The sequence below is a fragment of the Saccopteryx bilineata genome, chromosome 3 (assembly GCF_036850765.1).
Source record: "Saccopteryx bilineata isolate mSacBil1 chromosome 3, mSacBil1_pri_phased_curated, whole genome shotgun sequence".
Lineage (NCBI taxonomy): Eukaryota > Metazoa > Chordata > Mammalia > Chiroptera > Emballonuridae > Saccopteryx > Saccopteryx bilineata.
The window spans coordinates 269875672-269883369 of NC_089492.1; positions in this window are offsets into that span (position 1 = coordinate 269875672).

Sequence of the window (7698 nt, forward strand, 5' to 3'; positions counted from 1 at the left end):
ATCACCCCTAACTCCTCTGTGCTTGGCGCCGAGCCTCTGCCCAGCACATAGGTGTTGAAGGATGAACGATATGATAAAGAACCAGACAAGTCACTTCACCTCTCTGAGCCTGTTCCTTCATCCGAACAGTTAGGAAACATACCTCTCAGGGCTATTACAACACATAATAGATGCTTAACAAATGTGAGCTCCCCGTTGTCCTGGTTCACCTAAGACCCGGGCCTTGCACTTTCAGCTGCCCTCCCCTTCATCCTCCTGTTCCTCCAGTTCTACTAACTCCATGAAGCCACATGCTACACGCGGCTCAGAGCCACCATGTTCAGTGGCTCATCCCTCCGTAGGATGCCCAAACCCTGGCCTCCAGCTAAGAAGGTCAGAAAGAGTGGATGGGTCACATTCCTGGCAGACTGTCCAGTCCCAAAGGGGTAAGTGGGAGAGACCCAGGAACAGGCTCTGTAATTACTCAAGGTTCACCCTTCAGCCCTCTCCTCACTCAACTCCAGACAGAAAAATGTTAGAAAAGGAAATCTAGCTGCCACGCCAATGGCCCCAGGGCTAAAGGTCGGGCCTGACTGCATTCATGGGTAATTCATGGGTAATTCATGGGGCACAAGGCTAAGCCATTAACTGTGCCAGGTCTGTCCCGCAAATTCTCCCCACACTTTTCCCTCCTCCATGCTTGTGCCCACATGATATCCTTCTCTATGAAAGTTCTTTTCCTCCTTATCCCTATTTCTGCCCTTTGAAGCCTTGCTCACATCTCGTATCTTCTCCGTGAAGAGAACCAGCACCACCACTCCAGACTTCCACATGGCCCCATGAGGAATGAACGTTTCTTCAACTTCCCAGGATTTCTACAACATAAGTCTCCGTGATGGGCTCACAAACAACGCCTTACCACAAGGCTGAAGCATGTACCAACTGTTTTCCCTACACGGTCCCTTCAAGCCCCACAATAACCCTGAAAATAGATTCACCCCCCACCTCACCTCAATTTATAGATAAGAAAACTGAGACTCAAAGAAGTAAAGCGGTATGCCTACATGTAAAGTGAGCCCTGAATAAACACTGTGATTGTGTGGTTGCTGTTGTTGTTGGTTAGGCTCACACAGCTCAGAGGGGCAGAGCTAGAAGACCACCTGGCCTGTCCTTGATCTCAAACCCAAGGCCCATCCCTGATATCTTGTGGCCTGTCTTGGAAAGCAGAGTTGACAATATCCAGTCCACTTCTTTTTCTGTTCCAATAATATGAGCAGTCCTTCCCTAGTCCGAGGCCCTTAGGGAAATTTGAGCTGCCCAGGAACTGTGACTCACTTCTGACACTAAGGCAGTACATGTTTGCTGAATGAATGAGTGACTGAACTTTTCCCACAAGTCCAGTTTCCTCATCTCGCTGTGACTGACTGACCCTCAAATAGTCCGTGCAAGGTCCCCTTCCACCCAGTAGTCTTCTATGCCTGGAATGCCACCAAGCAGGCTTCTCACAGCCTGCCACTCCAGAATCAGCTCCTTTTGACACTTCTGCCCCAAGGGCTAAATTTTCCATCTCTCAACCCCTCCCTTTCCCATGAGCGGGTCCAGAAGAAAGCGCCTAAGACCAAGCAAAGTGACACTTGAGACTGGTTCTGTCACAGCTTCTCAAACCCTCTGCCATCCTGGGGGCCACTTCACCTCCATCCCCTCCTCTGGAATGGGGGTGGTTATCCTGCCTGATCTTGCAGAGTAGTTGTAAGCATTGAGGAAGCATGTAAGACCTAGGGAGTTATCTGAAAGGAGTGAGAGATTAACTGGACATCAAGTGTAAAGAAGATAGCACCCTCTCCTGACCAGGCAGTGGTGCAGTGAATAGTGTCAGCCTGGATGCTGAGGACCCAGGCTTCTAACCACGAGGTCACCAGCTTGAGTGTGGGATCACTGGCTTGAGTGTGGGGTCACTGGTACAGCTGGAGCCCCCCGGTCAAGGCACATATGAGAAAGCAATCAATGAACATCTAAGGAGCTGCAACTATGAGTTGATACTCTCATCTCTTTCCCTTCTTGTCTGAATGTCTGTCTGTCTGTCTCTCTCTCTCAAAAAAAAATTAAATAAATAAATAAATAAATAAATAAAAAGACAGCTTCTCTTTAGAAATTTTTCAGAGTGAGGTACTGCCATTGTCCTGGCCTCACTCTGCCCAAGACCGAGGTGACAGGCTCTCACGTCCCCCCACCTTGTGTCACCCTACGTGGAGGAGCCAACCAGTTCTGCAGTCACTCACTCTGTCGTCTTGTCCTGGTGACTCAGCCTCTTTCAGCCTCACGCTTCTCATCTGTAAAATGGAGAAAATTGTTTTTGCTCCAGATATCGCAAGGGGACTCTCGGGAAGATGAAATGAGGTGGTAAAGAAGCTTCATTTCTCTGTGTCCTGACCAGCTTTTCTCCCAGCCTTGGACCTCCTGCATGGGACCAGAATCCCTGTCTCTCAAACCTCTAAAGGCGAGATCACAGTCATTAGCTGTGCGTTCTTAGAAAATCAGCCTCTCTGAGCCTCACTGAGGGTTGAGAATGAGGACACCACAGCTCTTCCAACCATGCATTGCCACACAAATGGTGCCCATTGAGAAAAACACACAGGGGTCACCTAGTCTGTCCCCCTGTGCCCATCACCCAGCCCAGACAGATGCTCAGCTCTCCAGGACCCAAAGGAAGCAGGCTCTGGCTTCTTGGGCCAGTCGTTCCAAGGGTTCTTTAATCTGCTCTCATTGGGCCTCAGTTTTCAAATCTGCAGTATAGGAACAAGCCCCTGCTTAAGCCACCAGTGACCCCCAATAACCCCAACCCATTCTCACCCCATCCCTTCTCACCATCCTCCCGTCCATGGGGATTCAGATGCACTCTGGCTTTGAGCCTCCTGTCCCCGGGGCCTCACTCTCTGCACTGGCCTCCACTTCCCCCTTCTGATGCATTTACAGAGCAGGGCTGAAGCTATCCCTTATGAATATGCATGTGGGATAATGAGGGCTTGGGATTGCAGGAGCATCTGGGAGAGGCATTCACAAAGGCACAATCCACTCCTACCCACTTTCTCCATACACAGCCCCCCACCAAGGCTGCCCTCCTTCCCAAAATGTGCATGGGAATTTGGAGCAAAGATAATAAGAATATCCACAGGAACCATTTTTAAGTGCTTACAACATGCCAGGCATCCTGCTAAGAGCATCTTCTGTAAGGTGCTTTTAAGGTGAGAACTATGTTCCCCACTGAACAGATAAAGTTGATGCTCCAAGAAGTGAGGTAACTCACACATACACCCCGTGTAAAGCATGCACAGTGGTTACATGCACAGCAAGGATGGAACCCAGGTTTTGTTGGACTCCAGAGATGGTACTCTGAACCCCTGCCGCCCAGATACACAGGACCTTGCCTGGAGTCCTGAGCACAGGGTCATGGGGCCGCACCTGAACCCCACACTCAAGCAGATGAGCTCACTGTGCTCTTAGGTGACCAAAGCTTTGGGAAAGGACCCAGGCCCTGGAATTGACTTCAGCTGGAGAATAGAATGTCAGGCAGACAGCTGTGTGCACACAATGCATGTTCACACATGGGCAGACACACGCCTGAAGTATATGTGAGCATAGATGCACGCACAGTATGTGTGTGTGCGTGGATGTAAGCATGTGTGAAGGGGTGTCCCTGAGCTTGCCCGGTGCACGCACCATTGTGCTGCTTTTATTCCTTTCACAATCAACACTTAGACAGGCCCACTGTGTGCCAGGTGCTGCGGATGGGGCGTGAACAAGGCCAACACAGCCCCTGCCCTCCTCCAGTAACAGTTTGATGGGCTTTGTGCCCATGTGCAGTAACACTCTGAAAGGAATCTTTGTGGGAGGTTTTCTTGGTGGGACATGCTTGGAGGACAGGAGACTGTGGTGGAAATGACAAAGGCGGGACAGGTGGGGTGGGGAGCTGCAGGGGAGCCTTGGTGCTTAGTCAGAAATGAGGGGTGTAGAAAAAGCCAAGATCTGGAGCGGGTTCCACAGGGGTCACAGGGCTAAAAGTTTAAGAGGACTCTGGATGCTTCTCTCACAGACATTAAGGGTCTGCCATGAATGCACATGTGGGCGCTGTGTGGGTGTGTGTGCATGAGTGATTCTGTGTGGCGTTTGCACATGTGGGTCTGTGTGGGTGTGTGTGCATGAGTGATTCTGTATGGCGTTTGCATATGTGGATCTGTGTGGGTATGTGTGTGGAACAGCCATGTATTTGGGGACATGGATGAGTCTTATGTGGTGTGTGCACCTGGGGGTTTTGCATGTAGATGTGTGTGTGAGTGTGTCTGCAGCAGGGCCTGTTACTGTAGGGGAGAAGTTGTACTGAGAGAAGAGAGTGTCATTTGGCCCAGGCCTCACAATCATAAACCTCAAAAATGCATCCAAAAATGAATAGATGGATGGAGGGACAGATAGATGAATAGATGGGTGGATGGATTTGAATGCATTGATGGACAGAAGGAAAGAAAGCTGGAACGAGGGATAGGTATGTTATAAAGCAAATATCATAAAACGTTCGTTGTAGATTCCAGGTGGTGAGGATATGGGTGTTCACTGTACAATTCTTTCAGCCATTCTGAGTGCTTGAAATTTTTCATAGTAAAATGTTAAGAAACAATGTCAACTCAAAGGAGACGGGATGTCTAGACCCAAAGACCCCTGCTCAGGATGGAAAGAATAGAAAGCCCATAGTGCAAGTTTAAATTTATATCCCATTGCCGACCACACAGCACTGTGAACTCATATTTGTTATAATTCATGTAATTATCCTCTGAATCCCTCAATTGCATGCTTTGTTTGTGAGCGCGTGTGTTAAAGATGTTAATTTTAAAAATAAAAACATATAAAAAAACACCACAACTATGAGGTTTCTTCATTTTAAGTCCTGGGAGCCTCAAAAAACAGAACTGGCATGGGCCTCTCATGACCCATGAGGGTCCCTGCTGTGTGAGGTGTGTGTGTGGGTGTGCACGTATGTGCACCTGTAGGGATGTGTGCTCACCTGGGTGGGTGAGGCTGACACCAGTGTACAGGCCCACCCCGGGGAGCTCAGCCTCCTCCAAGTGGCCATACGGCCAGCACTCTTCCGGGGATGAGATGACACCTTAAGGCTGAGGAAAGGCAGCGATCAGCCCCAGGGCAGCCTTGTAGGCCAAGAACTCTGTTAATCCGAGGCTTGGACACGCTCAGGCCAAGCGGCGTCCCTGGGCCAGCAGCGGGAGTGTGGGCGGCTGAAACTGAGGCGTTTCCTGGGGGAAGGTGGGGCAAAGGCAGGGTGTGCAGAGCCTTTCGGCAGCCCTGAGGCTCTTTCCTTCCTCCCGTAGGCGCATCACCACCTGTCTGGCCACTCCTTCTCCCCTGCCCTGTGCCTGAAGGCCCAAGCTGTCAGCAATCCCTCATTGTACAGATGGGGAAACTGAGACCTAGAGAGAGAGGAGCTGCCCAAGCCACACAGTAAGTCAGCATCCGAGTCAGAACTGAGATCCAGCCCAGGTTCTATTCTGTCCCCACTGCCTGCCACCTGTGACTGCAGGAGGGGTCCAGGCCCAGCAGACCCAGTAGGTGAGGCCCCAGACTGCCTTCCTGCCTTTGTGAGTTACACACAAGATCCAGGAGGCCACACGGGCACCAGAAACAGCACATGGCTAGGAGGCAGCACCTGGCTCTTCTCAGCTCTGCCCTAGATACTGTCAGAGAGACCCTGGACAGCTCCCTGTCCCTCTCAGGGCCTCACTTCCTCCATTTGTAAAATATATGAGGTGAACTACAGCTGTGGCCTTCACATAATATTCTGGAACAGAGCCCCCACGCAACCACAAGAGTCGCTGCCCTGGTCGATGTAGGGGAGGCGGGTCATCTCTGTCTTCTCGGCCTCCTCATCTGCCCTCCACCGAGAAGCTTCCCAAAAAGACTCCCACCCAATCGCAGACCCCTGGATAAGTACCAGGCTTCGGCACAGAACCAGGGCCTAAGTCTGGCTGCATGGTCCCAGTCAAGGCTTTCCAAGCCTCAGTCTACTCCCCTGAAAATGGGGGCAATAATGCCAACCTCACAGGGCTGTGTGAGGTTAAACGAGAGAATTCATGTCCAATGCTTGACACTTGATAAATGCATTAAAACTTCAGGGAACGGTTGCTGTAATCAGTAGTTAACGCCAGAGAAGAACCACATGTGGGCCCGCTGGCTTCCCTATGACTCGCATCCGTTGTTTCAGACCCCAAAGCCAGAGCATTTCAGCAGCTGCTAACCCAGATTCCTCAATCTGTCTCAGCTGCTGTAGAACAGCTGGGCATGCGGAGGCTCTTCCGGAGGCCAGCCCTGGGGATGGGAAGCACAGGGATCCCTGTAATCAGAAGAAGCCTCAGAACAGGGCCTGTTTCATCAGGACAACCAAGCCCCCAGCAAGCCATCATTAGCTTCCCACACCTGCCTCGCCCCAGCCTTGGCCTGGCTGCTGAAGCCCCAGAGAGAAGGAGAACAGGCAGCAGGTATTTAGCCAAAGCCTTTCATTCCCAGGGCTGCAGGGTTCATACACAAGCAGAAGGGAGAGGCTGCCAGAAGCCAGGGTCCCCCCACCCCAGGCAGCTATCAGCCCCACGAAGGACAGAAACATTGGCATTGAGAATTCTACAGTGGTAGAGCTGAAGATATATATATATATATATATCTGTGCAATGGAATATTACTCAGCTTTAAAAAGGAAAGAGATTCTGATGCATGCTACAACATGGATGAACCTCGAAGATATTATGCTCAGTGAAATAAGCCAGACACAAAAGAACAAATACAGTACTGTGTGATTCACTTAGATGAGGTTTTTAGAATAGTAAAATTCATAGAAACAGATGTAGGATGGAGGTTATTAAAAACAAACAAACAAATCCTCACAAGTAGTGTCTCTTCTTGATTAACAAATGGGAATTGAGGCCAGGACAGGGGAAGGGACTTACCCAGTGCACACAATGGGTGTGCTCCTTCCCAAGCACGCCCCACCCCTCCCGCAGGCTCCCCAGCTGCTGCAGCGGACTCCCGACTGGACACAAGCTTCCAGCTGGTTCTTTGGCACATCTACCTACAGACTTTTATTTGTCTTTTGAAAAAAAACTTTACTCTGAGTTTTATTTCTCCCAATTATACAAAATCGTACCTGTTCCATGAAAGGGGGACCACAGGATCCCATATTCCAGATTTGTGTCTGGTGGGGCATCGCACAGGTGGAGTACATGAATTTTAGGAAATTAGGAAAACACAGGAATGTTTTAAAAAATATTAGGAGAAATCACCCAAGGATTTCGACCCTCAACATGCTCTGATATATGTTATTCTAATCTATTTGAACACTTAAACACTTTTCAGAAAACAGTCTGGACTCACACTATATGGCTAGTCTGTGTCGCATCTTTTTCATGTAACATCTGACTATGAGCATTTTGTGTGCCATTAAAACTTAATTCTGCTGGTGGACACCCTCCACTCAAAAGCTACCTTCTTAGCAAGTCCTGGGACCGCTCGGTATCAGTTTATCTTCATCATGACATTTGTTACTATCTGAAATTATCGTATTCCTTTATCCATTCACTAATGTACTGTCTGTCTGGTTATTAAACTATCCACGAGGTGGCTTAACCTCTGGGACAGTAGCAACCAATGCACCACTCACTGGCACCC